This window comes from Erithacus rubecula (assembly GCF_903797595.1).
Source record: "Erithacus rubecula genome assembly, chromosome: 10".
NCBI classification, from domain to species: domain Eukaryota; kingdom Metazoa; phylum Chordata; class Aves; order Passeriformes; family Muscicapidae; genus Erithacus; species Erithacus rubecula.
The window spans coordinates 5586767-5607593 of NC_136662.1; positions in this window are offsets into that span (position 1 = coordinate 5586767).

Genomic DNA, 20827 nt, shown 5'->3' on the forward strand with positions numbered 1-20827 from the left:
TATATTTTGATATAAACATAATGTATTTTTTAAACATTAAATCCTCACTTATTTCAAAAACAAATTTCCTAGCCATTTGTATAAGGTTTATTTCTGAGTTTTAATCTAAGCCTTTAAACGGAGGGTTGCTCAGTTCTTTACAGGTTACTTTACATGTTTTAGAAATGTTTGCTGTCCTAAATGAGCACCTTGTGTCAGAAATTTCCATAGACACATCTCTCTGAGGGAACCTTTTATTCTGTGAAAGTAGATGTCAGTTAGGTATAACTGGGAGACTGCATCAAAGTTCAAGGCAGAAATCCTCACTTTTCCAGATTAAATCAATCTGGCATTTCAGGTTTGTTCAGCTTCCTCAAAACTGACTAAACTCATTGAGGCCTGAGGAAACTGTGATTCACCTCTTAGCAGTAAAGTAGAAAATCCCAAAGTAACCCACACAAAGCATTTAGAGGCAAATTAAGAGCCTGCAGAATTCCAGTATAAGTGCATGATGCCATAAATACAAAGTGCTATCACTTAACTCAGCTATTAGGTCTAATTAACTTGATGTAGACTATTTGGTAATAATAAGTTAATGTTATATTCCTTGGCACAGGAACATGACAACATTACACCCCTGTTGATAAAAATGACAGAATAATGTTCAATTACCTGTGGGCAGATACAGTTGTTGTTAAACCTGCTATCTATGAAATGCAAACTCACATGTGTCCTTAGAAATAAATTGCTTCATCAATAACAGCCTCTCCCCCCTATTACAGCAAGGCTGCTGTGTGCTGATGAGTTGGAACTTTGCCTTACTTTGTTTTTAATGTAACAGATGTGCTGCTTCATCTCATTGTACACAGAGCAAACCCAGAAATCACTTGGTTTTCCTGCTGGTATCTAATTTCCACGCTCCTCCAATTTTGAGTGGGCTGCTGAAAAGTCTTCTCTTTTTCTAAACTAGAGGAGATCAAGTTCATAGCAACTATTTGAAAAGAAAGCATTCTTTGAAAATGCTGTATTCAGCATTTTCACTGTGGGTTTGGCTGTTTTGGATGCAGTGACACAATTACACTGCTTGCTACTAATAAAATTCCAAAATAAAGTTGGCAAAATCCAAAGATTTAAGTATCTTCCAAACTGTGAGCCTGCATGTAGTTTACCTTCCCAGTGATAACAGGTTTATTGTACACAGCAGAAACTGCAATGGAAATCACATCTCACAAAATCATTGCCAACTGGTAACTGAGACCTAAATTTGGAAATCCATTCAGTTTTCCTGTTAATCAACTGTGCTTGATAAAATGGACTGTAGTAAATTGAAATTACATATTAGTGAAGTTCCAGTTATCTATTGTTATATAAAGATAACACTGGTAAAAATCAATTTTTTTGCCATCTTTAATTAGGCTTATTCTACATTATAAATATAATTAAAATGCCATTAGTGGCATATTTCTAAAGAAATCAATTCTATTCATACAATATTTCTTACAGGAAAAAAACAAAACATAAAGCCAAGCTAAAATAACAAACCAAAAAATAACTGCATGAGGTGGATTTTAGGAAGTTATGCTTTAAAATACAAACTTATTACTTCCATCTTTTCTATTTTCCCAGTTAGTATAGAAATGTCAGAAGGCCATCAGAGCTGTTTGAATGCCTAATCAAAGTAAAGCTGAATTTCTACATTAAAAACAAGATGCAAACTGATTTTCATGGTGTCATTTATCCTTCTCACTAAATTCTTGCTCAATTAGAGTTTTGTTGGCTAGCTGGACTTAATCTTTCAGGCTTTCAATGTAGGGCTTTTGGGGTTTATTTTGTTTTTAGTTTTGGGGGTTTTTGTTGGTTTTTTGGGGTTTTTTGGGGGTTTTTTTGGTTTTGTTTTGTTTTTTGGTTTTTTGTTTGTTTGTTTTGTTGTTTTTTTTGTTTTGTTTTTGGGTTTGGGTTTTTTTGGTTTTGTGGTTTTGTGGTTTTTTTGGTTGTTTTTTGTGTTTTGGTTTGGTTTGGTTTTTTTGTTGCTGTTGTTTGTTTTTTTATTGAGAGGATTTCATACCAGCAGGTAGAAAAACAGACTAATCAGCTGATCTGAAGTATAACCACCTCTGCATGTAGAATTCCAATGATGTTACTGGAGCTGCTCAGAGGAAAGCTGCTCATAGGGCAGCTGGGAGCACCAGCCTGTGTTCTGTGGGGAGATTAAAAATATCACTTTGTCAGTATTGCTTAATATGTAAAACATGTTATGCAAACCCCAGTGCTCAGGGGAAGAGCAGACATTTTGCTTTTATACTCCCATTATGCTGGGAGCTTTGTGAAATCATAAGCAAAAATATTGTTTTCTGTGTTCTCTGAATGTAAAACAGGCAGTACACTTGAAAAAAAAAAAAATCTCTAGAGTTGTGTCACCTATTAGGTTGAGTGTTTAATTAATGAAAGGATTTGTGAAAGGCAAAAGAATCCTCCAGTCCTGTTAAGGTTGGGGGTCTGTATTGGGACCTGGCAGGTCTGAGATTTCTTTTTGCATTCAGAACTGGTGGTTCAGTTAGTTTTCCCTACCCCACTCCAAATCTGTGATGCTGTATTCAGAAATAAAATCTCATTGGTGAAAAATGAGGTGATATTTTGACAGTCAGATTACTAGGAACTGATTAGCAAGAGAGAGAAAATGAATAGGAAAAAAAATCCAGAAAGTAACATTTCCCACCTCTTTCATCTTCTGAATATATAAAAATACAGATAAAAAAGATGCATATCTAAGGAAATACATATAAAGAAATTTATTAGCCACAAATATACACAAGCCTGATTTACAGTTTGTTGAAACTGATGAGAATTTTTTCCAATTATCTGTAGATCATTGCTAGGAGATTTATTGTTCTGAATCCAGATTTATGGACTTTGGGTTTTCTATCACCATTTTAAAACATTGTTTAGATAAAGATACAAAAACTATGATTCTCATTGTTTAATATTAATAAATTTCCTTTTACATGGATCTTATGTTCTTTCAACTTTAAATGTTGTGGCACAGCATGAGGAATCCTCAGTGGATTTTGAAAGATCCAAAGAAACTGCATTTGTTTTATTTCACCTGGGTTTTTTAACAGTCTGCAAGTGCACAGCTGCACAGTTCTGTGGTCATGGGTCTAAAACCTTCATGTTCAGTGACATGCAATCTAAAGTTTGTTTCCATTCCAGAATGACAATGGCAATTATCATGTGCCACTTTATGGCACTCCCTTATCACAGAATTTTTAGCATTGCCATCAGTCTTCCTTTTCTATCTGAGCAGTTTCTTTCTGGAGCTGTTTGGAGTGTTTGTTTGTTTGTTTTGTGAGTTTGGATTTTGGTGTGGGTTTTTTTTTTCCCCTCCCCTCTGGGCTTTTTGTGGTTTTGAGAGGGTTTTTTGTTGCTGGTTTGTTTTTAAAGCAATCAAAAGGTGCAGTTGTGATTGTGTGAAACCAGCAGTTCCATCAGAGTTATCAGATGTGACAATTAACCAGTGTTTGGATGCTGAGGGACACAGCACTTGTGGAATTGTCACACTGTATTTTGGTGTGAAGGTGACTGAATATGAAGTCCTGTGAAGTCATGGGCAGAGTCAGCTGGCCATTGCTGAAAAACACCCAACACTAATACTCATAGATTAAAAATTTACTCATATTAAAATACCCATATTTTAAAAATGAGTGTCACAGTTCCTTTTGTAGTCAAATATTTTGGGTTTTGCTTTAATGTTTTGGGACAGGATAGTTGGGACTCTTTGTCCTACATTGACTGTAATTTCTTGTAAGTGTGCTATTTCTAATAAAAATGAATATCAGCATTGCCCTGTACAAAACCAGCTGATGGCAGTGCTGGAGCTCAGTCTGAGGCAAGGACAGCTGTTGAATGGGACTCCTTTTCCCAGCTTTCAGCAATTCCCTGTTTCCAGCTCTCCTGTTTGGAATGGTGGTGCTCAGGTTTTTCACTCCCCCTCTGGCAGAAACTCTTCATGCTGAGCAGAGTGGGGTGCTCTCCTCTGCTGCTCAATTTAGGAGATAAAGTTCTTGTCCTCCCAGGCAGCAGTACCTGTCAAACACTCACTGCTGAGTGGGGCAGGTGAATCTCCTCCAGGATGTGCCAATGCTGCACGTGTGATTTCACCTTCCTGGGCTTTCAGTTCAGCTCCTCACTCTATTTTGTCTGAAATTTGCATGGGGGGTTTTATGACAGTGACTCATCCTGTGCAAACCCTTGGCTCTGAGTATTCCCAGCAGTACCAAATCTTTGCTGCTTTGTGCTCTGGAATATTTATAATGCAAAAAAAGTCCCTGTCTGGAAACAAAGGGGTCCATGCCTTGGAAGCACAGATCAGGAACTGTTGACAGGATGATTTTATTGGTTTTTTATGTCTGTTCACACTGTATCTGACAAAGCACATGTATTAGTTGTTAATATGTTTTAGTGATTGATGCTCCTTGGCAGCACATTCACCCCACCCTGAGTTTAGAGGAAGAAAGAAAAGTTAAGCCTAATTCAGATACTACTATGTACCAAATCTCATTACTAAATAAATCATATTGCTGTAATTTATCCTCTGGGCTTCCAAGGCTCTGCATTACTCCATGTTCATTTTTGAAATGCACAAAAGAACTTCAGTCTCTTACTTGTTGGGATTTGAAGAGGAAGGCAGGTTCTGAAGCTCTTGCCTGTTTGGATGCTGAATTCTTAGTGATGCCTTTGACTTGTAAGTTGCTACTTTATGGTGTTTCCTTCTCAGCTGCTTTTTTTCCTATGGGTGTTTTTTTGGGGGTACTGTTTCCATTCAGCTCTCTTTTAAAACAAAACTGCAGTTAATTATCAGAGTCCACCATGTCACCTAAGGGATCATGAAACAGTGGCATATTTTCCCTCTACTATCTCATTGATGGTTTCCAATACTGCATTATAGATTGTGGTAAATTACAGAAATAATTACTGAATACTACATGATCCAATATGGGAAAAAATATCCTTACATGTTATAACACTTCTTATGGAAGGATCCTCAAATTTGCATCTCAGAAGAGTTAAGATGACTCAGCAGGGACTGAGCTGACCTACCTCAACCAGGAAGAATAATATTCTTTCATTTCTACAATTTTTAATGATATATGATATTTGAATCAGTTACATGGAAACGAACTAGGGATGTGACATTAGCATGCAGATTTGACATCAACTATGTCTAATGTACATTAGGGGGAAAAATGTAAAAAAAGACTTTATTGAACACAGTTTTACATAATGAAATAGCCATTGTGGAAGTGGTGATCAGAAAAGGAAATAGCAAAATCATCTCCTCTGCTATAAACAATTAAAACTGTGCCCTCATGATGTGCTAAATATATCACACAGCTTTCAGCTGGGGAGAGTCTTTCTATACTAATGAGTTGGTTTGACAGCAAGTTTGGGGTTTGATTTCAAAGTAAAAAGAGAGAGTTTACAAAATTTACAAAGCTGTGCTCTTGCAAGTACCTGGTATGAGAGGAAATAGGGAGGAGATACAGAGTTTAATGTGTTGTGATGTTAGGCACTGGCCAGTGTTCAAAAAATACTTCTAAGAAGCTGCTGCAACTTTTGCATTTGTTTTCCAAGGCTAACATTTTTCAAGTTCTTGTTTTGACAGCTTCTCTGCTGTCTTGGCTCAGCAAAGAGAGTTCAGCTGGGGAAAAAAGTGAACTGGAGTCTCCTTCAGCCTGTGCATCAAAGGCTTTCCAGTGGGAGGTGTAATTCTAAAGTTCTGGTCAAGGTCATTATCTTTGATATGATTTAACCTGGATATTCTTCAGCTTTTAGGCACTTGTAAAATAATTAGACATGATTACACTGATAACTCCTGAGCACAGCCTGCTTGAGGCCAAATTGTTCTGTAGGGCACACATAAGGTCTCTGCTTGCTAAATGAGGAGTATTGCTTGTAAAAAGAAAATCTACAGTATTCAACTTTGAATTTTTAACTTGCAAAACCCAGAATTTTTATGACAGCAGCTAGATTTTGCTATTTTTTATAGTCATTAGTTAGGTAAATTCCCATGAATCTTCATCAAAGTGGTAGAAAATATCTTTCTCTATAACTGTATATTTGTAGGAAGTGGGAGACAGTGTAATAGATACAGGAAGTGTCTTTCTGTTGGAATGTGCCTCGAATAGTCAGCAATTAATAATGCTGCATCATTCAGACATAACCTTTCCACATCCTGCCTGGACATGCTCTCTAATTTTAGAACACATTACTCATTATATGTAGTAGGTCAGAGGATAATGTTACACTCTAAATCAACTTCTTCTCTACTCTTTCTAAACATTTAATGCCTTCTTTCACTCAGAAATGCAGTTGTCAGCCATTCAGTGTCACAATTTGCAGCAACAGGATGAGCAATATTTTTTTTTAGTTGTAATCATGAAAGAAGAAATGCCTGTTACCATTCTTTTTCCAATCCAAATGGTTTATTATACCCAGTGAGAAGTGAGGGATGTGTGCTGGGACCTCATTAGAACTCCTTGGAACTGCTTCCAGCAACTGCACATTTCTTAGCACCAGCTTTCATCTGTGGAGCTTTAAGAGGTTTTATTACTTAGTAATAGTTGTGTTAAATTAATTAGTTAACCCATATTAGATATCTCTGTGGAAGACCCAAAACATTCTTAATCTTAGGGAGAAATACTGTCACAGAGATTAACATTATCTCACAAAGAATGTGTGATAAACTGGGATAGGGACACTGCAGATGACTGACCTGTTTTTCATGGATGTTGCATATGTGAAATCTAAATTGGCTGTCTGATTTAATGACTTGGGGAAGGATGTTCTAAATGATTTGCCCACAGCTGCTTGATGACCCTGATCATTTAACTCCCAGTCCTTTGCTTTAATGATAATGCATGCTTTGCTCTAATGTGAAAAAAAAATATGGTTTTCATTGCCATTAAGATATTTCTGTCACATAGAAAAGAATCCAGCAGTATTCTTCATAGAACAGAATCCAGCAATGTTTGGTTAGAAAATCCAGTGTACCATGCTTCATTGGTGAAAACTAATAAATAGGGAATATATATAGTGTAAATTTTTAAGAGTATGACTTTTAAACATCAGAAAACACATTGTTGGAAGAGAATGAGCCAAATGAAAGGAGAAGGAAATGCTTTTTCCAGTTATTCTCAGATAAAATAGAGGTGAATGTGGCAGTTCTTCCAGTAAAATCTGCTTTAGAGTAAAAGCCCTGCCACTGAAGCTAATGAAAAAACACTCATATTTTTACCAGAGCTAATAAAAACCCTTTCACTAAAGTCATTGTGCTCTCTTATTTTATCTGCATTTTTTGCAGTGTTTGCACTACTTTATCTGTGGTTTTCCCTCTTTATTTTTTTCTTTTTCTGTAAAAGAAAGGGTTGATAAATGGCTGCACCTCTAAGATCTGGAGTATGCAGTAGATGACACAGAGAAGTGTGGCTGGTACTGGTGGCAGTATCAGCCCAGAGCAGCTCACTCTGTTAATTATTGGGTCTGGTTTACAGGAGAAAATCTCTTACTGTATCTTGTGAGAAGCCTTTTCAGTAATAGCTAATGAATTAACTAGAGAGAGGTTAACAAAACAGTGCACATCAGCACATAAACCTCTTCCATTAAGCTTTAACTGCATGAATTGCCCCCCTCTCTTTTTCTTTTTTGAGATAAGAATAGATTCATTAAAGTAGTTCTAAATATTTTATCACCTTTAATGTACTCGTGCAGACAAGACTTTGCAATACAGCCTCAGACATAATTCCTAAATGAGCTCTCTCCTTCATAAAACCTCTCATTAATCTGTCTAAAAGAAGATGTGTGTCTGTCTGCTCAATACAACCACTGTCAAACCTGTGATGTGTTGGTTTATGTGCAATAAAATAAAGCCTAAACTCTGTAGATAAAAACATTAGTGACAGGATTACAATTCCTGAAGCAAATAGAACACCTGCCTTGTTTTCTGTGGAGAAATAAGATTTTTGGGATTTTGAAGCAATGAGTGCCTCTCATAAGATGAGGGGCCATGGAGTGCACTCATTGTCCTTCTGAAATAAAGGGAAATTCTCCTCCCAAATAGTGGAGAACTGGACCTTTAAAAAACCACCTGAATTTGCCTTTATCTCAAGGATGTAACTGATGAGCCACTCTCCTTGGAGTGCATAATCACTATTTAGATTACAGGTGTTACCTTGATAACTGAAAATGATCTCCACTTTGACAGGACTCCACATTGTGACATCTTATGGAACAAATCATTCCATGGTTACATCTTGTACCCAGCAAATGTTTGTGACAGACACCAGGGTGCCACACAGTGAGACCTGTTTCAAAGGACTGGAATTGATTAGGAAATCATTCCCTTTGGGACAGTACTATGGTACCAAGGCTTGTCCTTGTGGAATAACAGAACACTGCAAAAAATCCAAGGCATTCCAGGCAGAATGGAGAACATTCCCAAAGTGAAATAGAGCAGCCAAGTGAAAACCAGCTTGTATTTCTGGAAAAGGGGTAGACAGGCACGTGAAGAAAATTATGTGGACAGATGGAAGTGCACTAGGTAGAAATAGAAATTGAATGAAAAAAAAAAATCTTGGAAAAACTGGAAGTAGAAATGACCTTGGGACTAAAATGTTCATCGTTGTCAGAAGCCTGTACATGGAAACACAGCACCCTGTATCAGCAGGTGTTGAGGATAAAGAAGTAAACATTTAAAAGCTGCTATGAGGAGCTGTGCCTTTATAGACTCTGCTCACACTCTCCTTACTGGCCCATTATAAATCTTTATGAGAAGGGTAGTGAAGGAAGGAAAGGTTTTCCTGATTCATGGTAGAATCTCCACATATTTAATGTTTCAAGGATGGATCTTATCCTCTCTTGGTGTAAAGAATTTACCCTGAGAGGCAAAAAAATCTGCTCTGTCCTTGCACAAATCACAGATTGAAATCAGCTCCTCCAATCCCATGGTGCAGATGTAATTAAATTATTTCTCTTCGAAGTTACTGATTTCTTCACAAGATGTGTGAATATTTAGAAGGAGTCATCCTAAGAAGGGAAATGTGTGCTGCTGTCTGTCCAGGTGCAAGGGAATGCTTTTAATCACGTTATGTTTTATTTTCTATTTTATTTTCTATTTTTGCTACACTGAACAATCCAGAGCAGTTCAGATTGGCTTCCACTTGGTACCACATACTTGCTCAGCTATAAAATTGAAGGGAACTAAAAAACAACCACTATTTGCTCAAAATAAAGTTTGTATTTGTAATATTGTAGGCATACCAGCAAAGCTTCAATGGCTTACGAAAAACCAAAGCAATAAAATAATTAAGCTGTATTTGCAGTTCTATTTCCTGTTCTCCATGCTCTAGATGAAGGAGGACACAGAGATTAGTGCTGCAATATGTGAGATTGTGTATGGCACTGGGAGCTGTGGTCTTTGGACTGTTCCTATGAGCAGTTAGTGAGCAGTTCCTGGAAGAAGGAGAGTGCTTCATCATAATTAGAAAAAAAAAAAAAAGGGTTGTTGTTTTATTACAAATTTGTAGCTTTTCATAATTCCCTTCTGTATAAGCATATATACAGAATTATACATATTCCATATGTATAATTCCAAGGCAAACAGGATATGTTATTGCACAGAATGCAAATGAAATAAAATAATAAAATAAAAATTACAAATAAATGCATTTTATTTCCCTGTGTTTTGGATAAGGACACGAGCTAGTGCTTATGCACAGAACCAAGCTCTGTTTCATACAGTTCTTTATTCTGCACTAACTGAGTTTGCAAATAAATAAAAAGTGTAACATTCCTGCATGCAGTGGTAATGGAGCACAGTAAATATAAGTGTATGTACATCAAAACCTGATACTCCCTGAATAATAGTCAAATAATTCAAGTGATTTTTGAAAGACTAAGTATAGACGTTTTTAGAATATTTAGTTTATGCATAAATATTGATAAGTTCCACTAAACAAACCATTAAAAACACTTTAAAGGCATTAAGATATCTTATTGAAAAACCATTTCCATTACCAATATCTTGGTGCTGGTTGTGCTTTTGTTTTAAGTCAAACAAGGAACTTTGTGAAGGAGACAGACTTGTCACTCAGAAGAGCTGGAGTTTGATGTTTGAAACCTGAAGGCCTTTCAGAGATTACTGAAACAGAGGAAATTGGGGGGAAAAAATCAATGTAATGACAGCATTGTGTGGAATAGACAAACATTTTTCTTGTTGCACTTTGCTTTGACATTCACACAGTGATACATCCAGAATATTTAAGAATCACTGGGAAGAACAAACAGTAACTTTGTCCACATGAAGCTTCTCAGGCTGGTTCTGAGACTTGCTCTGAGTGGAATCCTCTGCAGGGAATTCTTGCAGGACATCTGAATTCTGCCAGAGTTTAGCCACCAGAGAATGGGATATTTTTTTTTGGAAGTCACACCCAGGTTTCCCATAGGAAATTTGGAAATCAGCCCAGTCTGGCAGGGGACAGCTGCAGCTCTGGTGTGGCTCTGTCTGTCCAGGTGAACTGGAAAATTCACTGCTCCAACCCCACAGAGGCACAAATTCCTCACTGAGGCAGGAAATGCAGCATGGCTGTTTCTGCAAGGCTCAAATTAAATCAAAATCCTCAGTTAAAAGATGTTTGTTCATATTATTATGAAATGTGTTTCAAAAAAAAATAAACACCTGAAAAAAGGAAAAGAGACCTGGACACTTTCATTTTTCTATGTTAAAACATGTTACAAACAGCATAACTTTTTTTAGAACAAGTTTTAATATTTTTAAAATTTTTAGCTTATAATAACAATATTTTATATTTTCTATACATTTTTATATATAGTGTAATATTATATAAGATGTATTTGGTGTTATAATACCAAATATAAAGTTAAAAAATAATCTGCTTGGACCAAAACAAATTGTCTTCAGCTAAATGGATTTCCGTTATGGACTTTATAATGTTTTAGAATGAGAACAAAACCCTATTTTAAATTCTCAGAATCTTAGTCAAGTGGAATTCTTGTTCTGCAAACAGTTCTGAGGAAAAATCTGGAAATTTGAATTTCATTTGGAGAGGAAGATGGGATACAGCTCTTAAGGTAATTGTGAGAACAACCAAGGTGCTTCTGCAGGGAAAAAAAAAAAAAAAGTTTGCTGCTGCCAGCAATGGAAAACTTAACCAAAGACTGAAGCTTTTTAGAAATCTTTATATTGATTTGGAACTTTTGTATTTTTTGTTTTGTTTATCTTCAAATGTCATTCAAAAAATAATTGTTGCAAATGTTTCACAGAAATGGCTGTTTCAGTGGTGCATTCAAGACTGAGTAATTTCACTGTTTCAGACAAAATGATGTGTACTGAAGTGGCTGCTGCATTTGGGAGACAGTGAAAGCTCTTTTCTTCATAAATTATGAGTAAGCTGAGAATGAAGTTATGTGCCAGGAGAATGTCTGCTCCTTGAGTACCTTTTTTCCATAGGTTAGCATTGATGAGTCTATAAATGAATGCACAGGTATTTTTGTCCTAGTTGGAGGAAAATGGGAAGAAATGCAAAGTAACTTTTTTCATCTTTTAGAACTTTAAATTTATTTTTTAAAATAAAACTTTAAATGTCAGATTTTTTTGTAATAAAGTGGTTTTGAAACCTTACAATATTACAGAAACTTTATTTTGAGGAGATAGTTTAAGTAGTTGTTTTTCAGTTGCCTTCAATTTTATATCTAAACAAGTATGTAGCACCAAGTGGAAGCCAGTCTGAACTGCTTTGGATTGTTCAGTGTAACAAAAAAAAAAAAAAAAATAGAAAATAAAACATAGCTTGATTAAAAGCATTCCCTTGCACCTGGACAGACAGCAGCACACATTTCCCTTCCTAGGATGACTCTTTCCTTCTAAATCTTGACATATCTTGTGCAAAAATCAGTAACTTCCAAGGGAAGAAACTTAATTACATCTGCACCATGGGACTGGAGGAGCTGATTTCAATCTGTGATTTGTGCAAGGACAGAGCAGATTTGGAGGGGAGAGGCAGCAGCAGCTCTGATGTGTCAGATTTGTGGCTGGAGCCATCAAGAATGTGACATTTATGGAGTGATCCCTTTTCCACCAGCTTGGTAAATGGGAACCAGGTGTCCCTGTCAAGCTGAAATTCGGTTTATAATCCTGTAGCAGGCCACAGAGGAGATCCTTTTTTTAAGGATTTCTTGAGGAAGGGGTGCAGAGTGCCTCCTTTCTCCCTTGGCTGTTCTCCTTGCAGCCACAGGCAGGAGTTCCTGCAGGCAGCAGTGTCATGAGGTGACTCCCAGGGATGTTTCCCTTTCTGGATCCCACAGCAGCTGGATCCTGCCTCGTTTGAAATGGAAACCCCAAACCTCTGGGGAATCTGCACCAGGGAATCAAAGCCACTGACTCCTACAAACCACAGTCCCTTTCTGAAGTCACCCTCAAAGATGGTCAGTGAACCAGTGAAGGATTTAATGGACCAGAGATAATCAGAGATTTCCCCACAGCCCCCTGAAACAGGAGCCCTAATAGGAGCTGGTATCAGATCTCCATCTCCCCACCCTCAGCAGAACACAGGAAAAATCCAGGTCTCCCTGATGCTTTGCTGTTGCAGCCAATCTTTGCAAGATTTCCTCAAGAATGAGAACAAGCTGTATTTTCCCCCTCGTTCTTGCCAGAGCTATAATGAAATACCTTGAACAGATTCTCTTACTAGTGAATCTTGAATAGAGAATTCCAGTTTCCTGACCCCTGCCCCTTACAAAGCTAATTTCCTTCAGGAAAGGAATGGGTTTGTATAGGAATTCATCATTTTATCTCTTCACACACACACCAAAAAAAAAAAAAAAAACAAAACAAACCCAAAACCAAAAAAAAAACCCCAAAAAAATTCTGTACACAGAAGAAACTTCAGTCTCTGAGGATTTTTGAAGAACACAATTTCTTCTGCTTGAAGTCTTTATCAGACCATCTCATTAGGCTCAATCTACTGCAGGAGGATCTTTAACCAGCTGCTGCACAGACTGAGGGAACTCATTGCAGGATTTCAAACCCTCTCTAACCCATGTCCCATAATGAGTGCCTAATGATGGCAGAGGGAAGCAGAGAGCCATTCATATTCCATTTCCTCTTTAAAAGGGTTTCACCTGACCTTTTCTAAATGACCCTCAGATTAGGTTCCTAATAAGTTCTAATTAATACTTTCCACATGCTGCTCTGCATAGGGAATCTGCTGTCCTACCCCTTCCCAGTGCCCAGCAATTTTTGTATTCAGTCACAACTTCAGGCACAATGATCATCAGCAGTGTCTGTGAAGTCACCCAAAATTTATTTCTTTTAAGATGTGCAATACAAGTGCAAAAAAAGACTCTAGAAAAATTGAATTTATAAATTGGTGTTAAATGTGCAAGGTGTATTTAAAATATTTTTTTTTTATGACAGAATAATTTTTAGCAGATTTTTTTTGGAGAGTATTGAAGGTTTTATGAAGGAGTCACACTACAAAATCTGTAGAGATAAATCTCATGCTGTCTTTCTTAATCATTGCTTATTGACTAAAAAAAATACATTATTACATTGACAAAGCCTTTATTATTTATCAGTAGCAATGTTTTTTGTACAACCATAATTGTAATTTTGTGTGGATTTTGCATCTAAAAGAAGGTAACTGGAATAGCAAATTTCTTTTTCAAGTTTTAAGGAAGGGATAGTTATATCTGGGTGTAAAATAGGTTTTTCCCTAAAATTATTCTGTGTGAGTGCAAGAGTGCCCTTATTAATGGGCAAATCTACTATTTCATCTACTCTTTTTCTGATGAATCTTTTATTGTAAAATCCATTATATATGTAGGTAGTGGAGGACTGAGATGTAGTGATAGATCATTTTCCTGAGGTCCAAGCAGCAATGACATGTAAAAGCCTTCTAAGCACAAACTGCTCCTTTGGACAAAAAAAATGTAACTAGACCTAATAAATTTGAAAGTGCAATCTGCAAAAAAGTGACACTCATAAAATGTGAATGGAGAAGGACTTAGAAGAGGAATTTTTAGCACAGTGAGAGATTTTACAGAAACTTCTTCCTATAATTCAGGCATTAGGAGATTAGAGTGCATGACACATGAAGCTGGTAAGTTTGATGGCTTTGTGATATTTTGCAATAAATGTTACAAAATGGTACCACTACAATTCAGTGACAGTTATAGTGAGGCACTGGTTGCCTTTTTTTGCAATGTTTACAGGATGCATTAATTCACCAAAGCACTAAAATTTCTCAATGGAATTACCAAGTGGCCTACTACTGAGATATTTCTCCATGTGCTAAAAACACTTCTGAATTTTTTAAATTTTTATTTTAGAGCTGACTTCACAGTTCTTACCTAAATGCAGCACGACTTTGAGAGTTCAGAGACCCCCAGTGCTCCCACCACCATTATATTTATAGCTCATTGGAGCTATAAATGGCAAACTGCTCAAATGCCTCTTTTCCTCTTCTATTTTATTTATCAGTATTGTGGCAGTGCTCCTGAGTGTGTGTGCCAGCAGTGCCCCATTCACCATTCCAGCAGCAAGCTGGTGTGCTCCTTGCATGGCACAATGAACAGATGGCAGAGTCTGCAACAAAGTGCTGACTCCAGACTGTGATCAAACAACTCATCTCACTACTTGTCAATTGTTGGGACTTCTTGAATTGTGATCAAGATGCTTTTGGAGCTGAGTGAAGTCATTTAAACCTTAGGCTAAAGCAAGTGTGAATTACTTTCTTGTTCTATGTTCTGCATTGCCACTTCTTTTCTGAAAGTGAGGAATTAATCTATTGGAAGTCATGATTAGAGTAGGAAGGAGCTGTGCATCCAGGCAAGAAAATATCTCTTTTTATATGTATGCAGAAACCCAGTGATTTAAGCCACAGCTCTCACATGAGCTCACACTGAATTCAGAGTGATTGTCCAGGACAAGTTCTGAGTGTATTCAGACTTCCTATTCTATCTCAAAGAAATAATTTATGTTTTCTAGTCCCTAGAGTATTAAAGCACAAGTTGTAGGATTGAGACCATTTAAACAAAATTAAAACTGTCCTGTAGCAGTGACCTGTCATTCACTTTTTCCAGTGTCACAAGTCTCTATGAAATTTCATGTCGTTGCAACAAACACGTCTCATTTACATTGGAGGTTTTCTCTGAGATTAGATTAATTTTGGAAGAAGTTATCCAATGTGTCTTGGGCTACCTATAACAAAGTTTCTGTTCCCACAGCTTCCCAGAGGATGGCTGGTTCTTCCTGCTTTTATTTCAAATGCAGCACCCAGAAAAACTGACTCTTGCCTTTGTGGCACTATCAGTGCAGTTAAATCTGCACTGCCTTGACTTCATCAACTACCCACATACAATATGCTAATTTTATATCTTGTTTTCTACCCATAGTGATTTGTTGGCTAAGTATTAATTGTTTAGCTGGTGTTTAGTTCTACTGCTCCTGGTCATTTTAGCTTCATGTTTCAGTGGTGATAAGTAGTTTAATGTCTGTGCTATCAGAAAATCCAAAGAGCTTGACATTCTGTGTTCAATTCCATTTTCTAGGCAGTATAAACTAAACTGGTACACTCTCCTCAATTCTTGAAGTCTGAGGATTAAAAATCTGTGTAATTCTGCTGGGATACACATGCATAGGCTCATGGGAAGAAGAACAGATATTCTCACTAGAGGAGGATTCTTCCTCAAATTTCATGACAGGTAAGTTATGGTAACACCTTGAAATGTCAAAACACCTATTGAAGTTATGATAGAATTCAAATGTCTTCAAAGTGATTCTGATAATCTTTGTTAAATATCAGCACAATCCATTTTTCTCCAACTGTGTTTTGGGAATGGTTCATTAAATGGCAATATACTGTTGTGGAAATATTCCCAAAATCTACTTCCTTGCAAAATCCCTAATAATGAGAATACCTTTAGGTTTGACTAGACTGGTCACTATAAAAAAAATTCAGTTCCAAATAATAGTAAAAATTTCCACATTTTCAGTTCAAGCTGTTTGTCATTTGTTGCTAAAGTAGGTCATTAGCAAAATCAAATCCCAAGCATCAGGTTAGAAAAAAAATTATATTTCTGAGTCTGACTCACAGACAGAAAATCTCTGACCTTTGAAGTCTTCAATTACTTCCTAGAACCTGAATTTTCACCTCCAAATTTCTTTACTGAGCTTACTAAAGAACTTAGAGCAATCCCTCAGCTAAAGGTCATGGTGTTGTGTGGTGTTACCTGGGGTTTTATTATTTCCTCATAAACTATGACATTTATAAAATGTCAGCAGCTGAAGAAATCAGGGCTATATGAACATGGAGGAAGGGTGGAAAAAAAGCAAACTTGTTTACTTTGGCAATTCCATCAGTAGTGGTTCACAGTTATGAATGTAATCAAAATAAATAACATTGTTTACAGATATTATTAATTACTGTCCTGGCTTGCCAGACATTCATGTTGGTACATGAATAGGAATAAAAATTAAGTCATATCATACTTTATTTAATGGAGTTCTTGTGCTGTTTTCAGTGACCACAGGAAGCTCTCTCCTGTCAGAACTACATTCCACTTCCTAATCCAGCCAGGGGGGATCCACACTCAGGTAACTCACTGGGAGAAAAGTAAATATTTTTCATATTCAAATAATGCAGAGATTATTTTGAGGTAACAGAGTGATAGTCATAGATAGAAATAATGGAGATAGCAGGATGCAGGTTTATGTTCCTGTGAGGTGAAACAAACCTCCTGTTTGCTCATCTCTGTGCACAGGCATGAAGTGATCACACTGTGATACCACTGAGGCACTGAGAGCTTGAGACCAAATCTACCTGTGTACAGCAGTACTGAGGAAATCCTCTGTCTCCACTTGTATTTATTTATTGGTTGTTTGCTTTGATTTACAGCAAGATTTGGATCAGCCCAGGTGACCAGCCTATAACTGGTTTTACTCCTTCAACCTGGTTAATTTACACTAATGCTTGATTGTGCATCCTCTAACCCCTGATGAATACCTACTGAAATCAGAGGGATGGAGAAAAAAAAATCTCAATATTTTTAAAATTTTTATAATTGATGTTTAGTCACTGCAGCGAGTCAGGGAAAGGAACAGCAGCTTTACATCCACACTCCTTATTTCTAGATTTTAGCTGGATACACTGTCTACATGCCTGGAGCAAGGCAGGAGGATAAAAGGCAGAACCAGGCAGAGACCTGGGCACAGCTGAGGGGAAGCTCCTGACAGAAAGATTTACATCTCCTTGGAACTATTGATTTTCATGTTTTCCTGTTGGAGCTACAAGTGAAATGTGGCAGCCCCATGTGAGAGCAGGTACACACCTTCCCTGGGGTGTATTTCAAATCAGGCAGGAGGAGACTCAGTCAGACTGAAATTTGGAAAGAAGTTTGTAATCTGATTGAGAATCAAGTTTACCAGAGCCAGAAGCTGATTAGAAATTAGGAGACAGAGTGGATAAAAAGGTGGAAAGGGGACAAAAAGGCAGCTGATAGTTGGGATGGGGAAGTGAATTGAAAAGCAGAGAAGTGAAAATAGGGTATTCCAGTTACCCTACAGGGCACCTGTGGCAACTGTCTGATAATGATTCAGCTGGCAGAGATGGAAGTCAAACAAACAACCAGGATTAGGTTTGCTGGAGCATCTGGAGTCCCATTGGCACAGGGGCTTTTGGTGGAGTAAGGGTATCTAGCTAGCTGAAAATCTAGCTGAATATCTAGCTGAAAATCCCAAGGACTTGTGATGCATTTTCAAACAAAAATTTTGTTTAATAAATAAATTTTTTGTCACCTACAATTCAAGTAATAACTAGAAAAAAATCAGACTTTAGTCTTATCCTCTCGTAAGGTTTTTGATGACTGGTTTGTTAGTTGATTTCCAAATAATTTTTCTCATCATATATGTTTATTATGCAAAATATATATGCAGGTTGTTTCTGCTCTCCCTCTCACCCCAAAAATTATCATATTGATAAAAAAAACAAAACAAAATAAAACAAAACAAAGCTCTATTCTATTTTCAGTTAAAATCAGACCTGTGCCATACACACAGCAGTGTAATTGATACTGCAGTTATATTAATGCAAATTAACATCTCTGTGGACATTCTTGTTTATTTCTGGGTATCACTATGTTATATGGAATTAAAGTGCTATTTGACATTAAATAAAAGGTGGAAAGTATATTTTTACATTTCAGATATTTATGTTTATACTTAATGGCAAACTTTCTGTTACAGTACAAATAATAGGTGTTAATTATGTGATCACATGGAAAAGAATGCTGACCATAACCAGAGGAAGGAACATGAGTAAGTCATCAGTGAAGACAGGGCTGTGAAGGGATGGGATTTATTTAATGAAAATGTTATAGATACATTTGTTCACATCCAGACTTGTTCTCTTGACCCCTCTTATTGTCAGTGGTGAGAAACACAGCAGAGATTTCCTCATTTTTCTGAAACTGGGATCTAAACTAGGACACTCTTTGTCTTTTTAAAATGTGCTCATTATTCTATTTGCCAGCTAAAATTGATAACTTGCATTGAGAAGCTGATCCAAGTGTGTGGTTCCTGAAAAGGCAGATGAACCAGGACAGAACAGACTCAGTTATTTGTTGGCAGTGAAAGGCAGCTAAACATCCAACATGAAACATGGACTTCATTTTCTGCACTCTGCTAATTCAACAGCTTTGTGGCTGCAATTTGGAGCCCCTTATATTGCATTTTATGGCTTTCTTCACTTTGTTGTTTCATTTGGGTTTTTTGTTTGTTTTTTAATGAGATTCTGATCCCACTATCAGTGTAAAAACCTTGGAGTTGCACAAGTGAGGAGATGGGGTGTGAGCAGTGAGTGTTGGCTGTGATAATTGGGCTGATTATAGAGTTATTCTCTCTCTGTTACAATGTCATGCAATGAGGTATTGAGACAAGCATGGATTTTGCTAAGATACTGATGAAGATGGAGTAGTTTTGCACCTTTCCCCACATATATCTATTTTTTCTGCTTGAATGCAGTGGACTGTCAGGTATTTTTGACCAGTCTCCCATGGTTTCTGCTGAGTGCACTAGTTCTTTTACTCATTCCAGCATTCTCATTTGTTATCCTTGAACTGGGAAGGCAACTTCACCTGCAGAGGAAGCAGATCCTGTACAGACAATGTGGCTTTTGAAAGGAGAGCTGATTATCAGCCATTTCTTTACACAAGTAGATGTGTATAGGAGATGAAATAACTCATCATTTTCAACACAATAGCAAAGTTCAGGAGGATTTGAAATAGACAAAGTATGATCATTAAACATGATGGAAATATTTCAGTATTTATTGCTAATATCTATGATCACACTCAGCCTTTTTTATTAATCTGGTTGCACCATTCTTGAATTTGCAGTTTACAGATCCTCTTAGGGTCCAAAATCATACATAACCTATTGGATCAAGTGGTAATTTCTGTTGTGCAATTGACAGCATTCATCATATAGTGCTGGTTTTGCTCTCAGCTCCAGAACTTTTAAAACTAGAAAATAATATAATATTCAGCAATTCATGATACTTAGAAGAGACAATTTTTATCACCAGGTTTAAAGATTCATGACTTGATTCCATAAATCACATTAAAATGATTGGTTCACCGAGTCAGCCCTTGTCAAATGTTCTTTGAACTGAGAATAAAGGGTTAGAAAAATAAAACCTTCATGGCCTCACAAAGAAAAAAATGAATTAATATCAGTTCTGTGCCTCCAGCTGTACTGTCCCTCCATACCTAGGAACTTGTACAGCTGCCTCTGTCAGCACTTTTCCATCTGTGTCCCATTCTTGCTCTTTGGCTGCTTTGTCTGTGAGCTGAATACTCATGAGCACAAGTGCTCCAGGACTATTCTGCTGCAAGAAACTTTCTGAAATCTGCTTGTCCAGCTTCTTTAAAATATGTAAATATTTATTAACTTTTTTCAGACTTTGACAAATTTCACTGAAATAATTCACTCATTCTTTGATTCACCTGGATGCTGCTGGAATATGCTAAGATAGAGAAAATCATCCCAGATAAATGCAATGCCACAGAATGACCAGGAAATTACCAAAAAATAAATTTGATTGAAGTCAAAAGTTCTGGAGCACAGACTATGTTGTGGGCACAGACCTTTTCTTAAGACAAGAAACACATCCCATAAAGTATGGATAATATGAAAATCAGTGTAATAACATAATCATCTTCCTATGGAAGAATAATCAAATATCACTTGGCTGAATCCAAAAGAGGGTGCAACTAAGAAGATGAAGCAGCATTTCTATAGGCTAAATCTGCATAGAGCTAGAAGATCTAGCAAAGATGCAGCTTTATAATGAAAGTGGGACCTTGGAAAGGGAAGTAATAGTAGGCAGCCAGCTTTCAGTCAGACTCACTCCCACAACATCATAAGTTATGATTCAAGAAAATGACAGCTGAAGTTTGGTTTTCAACAATGTGCAAAAAGATAACATGTATGAAGTTTTCTGAATTCATTCTTACTGTGCTGTTTGAAACCATTTACACAACCCTGGACTTCCCTCTGCCCTCTACAAAGGGAAATTTGGAATATTTTTTTATGATTTTCATTAATGAAAGACACAACCCCTGATATACCTGTTTGCCTCTCTTCCAGGGTGGTATTGAATCATGCTGTCTGCCTTGCAGCTACAAAACACTGCTGCCACAGGCTCAGAAGAGATGCAGAGATCAGCCCAGGTCAAGGTAGTGGTGGACTTGAATTCTCTTTCTCTCCCCTTTCCTG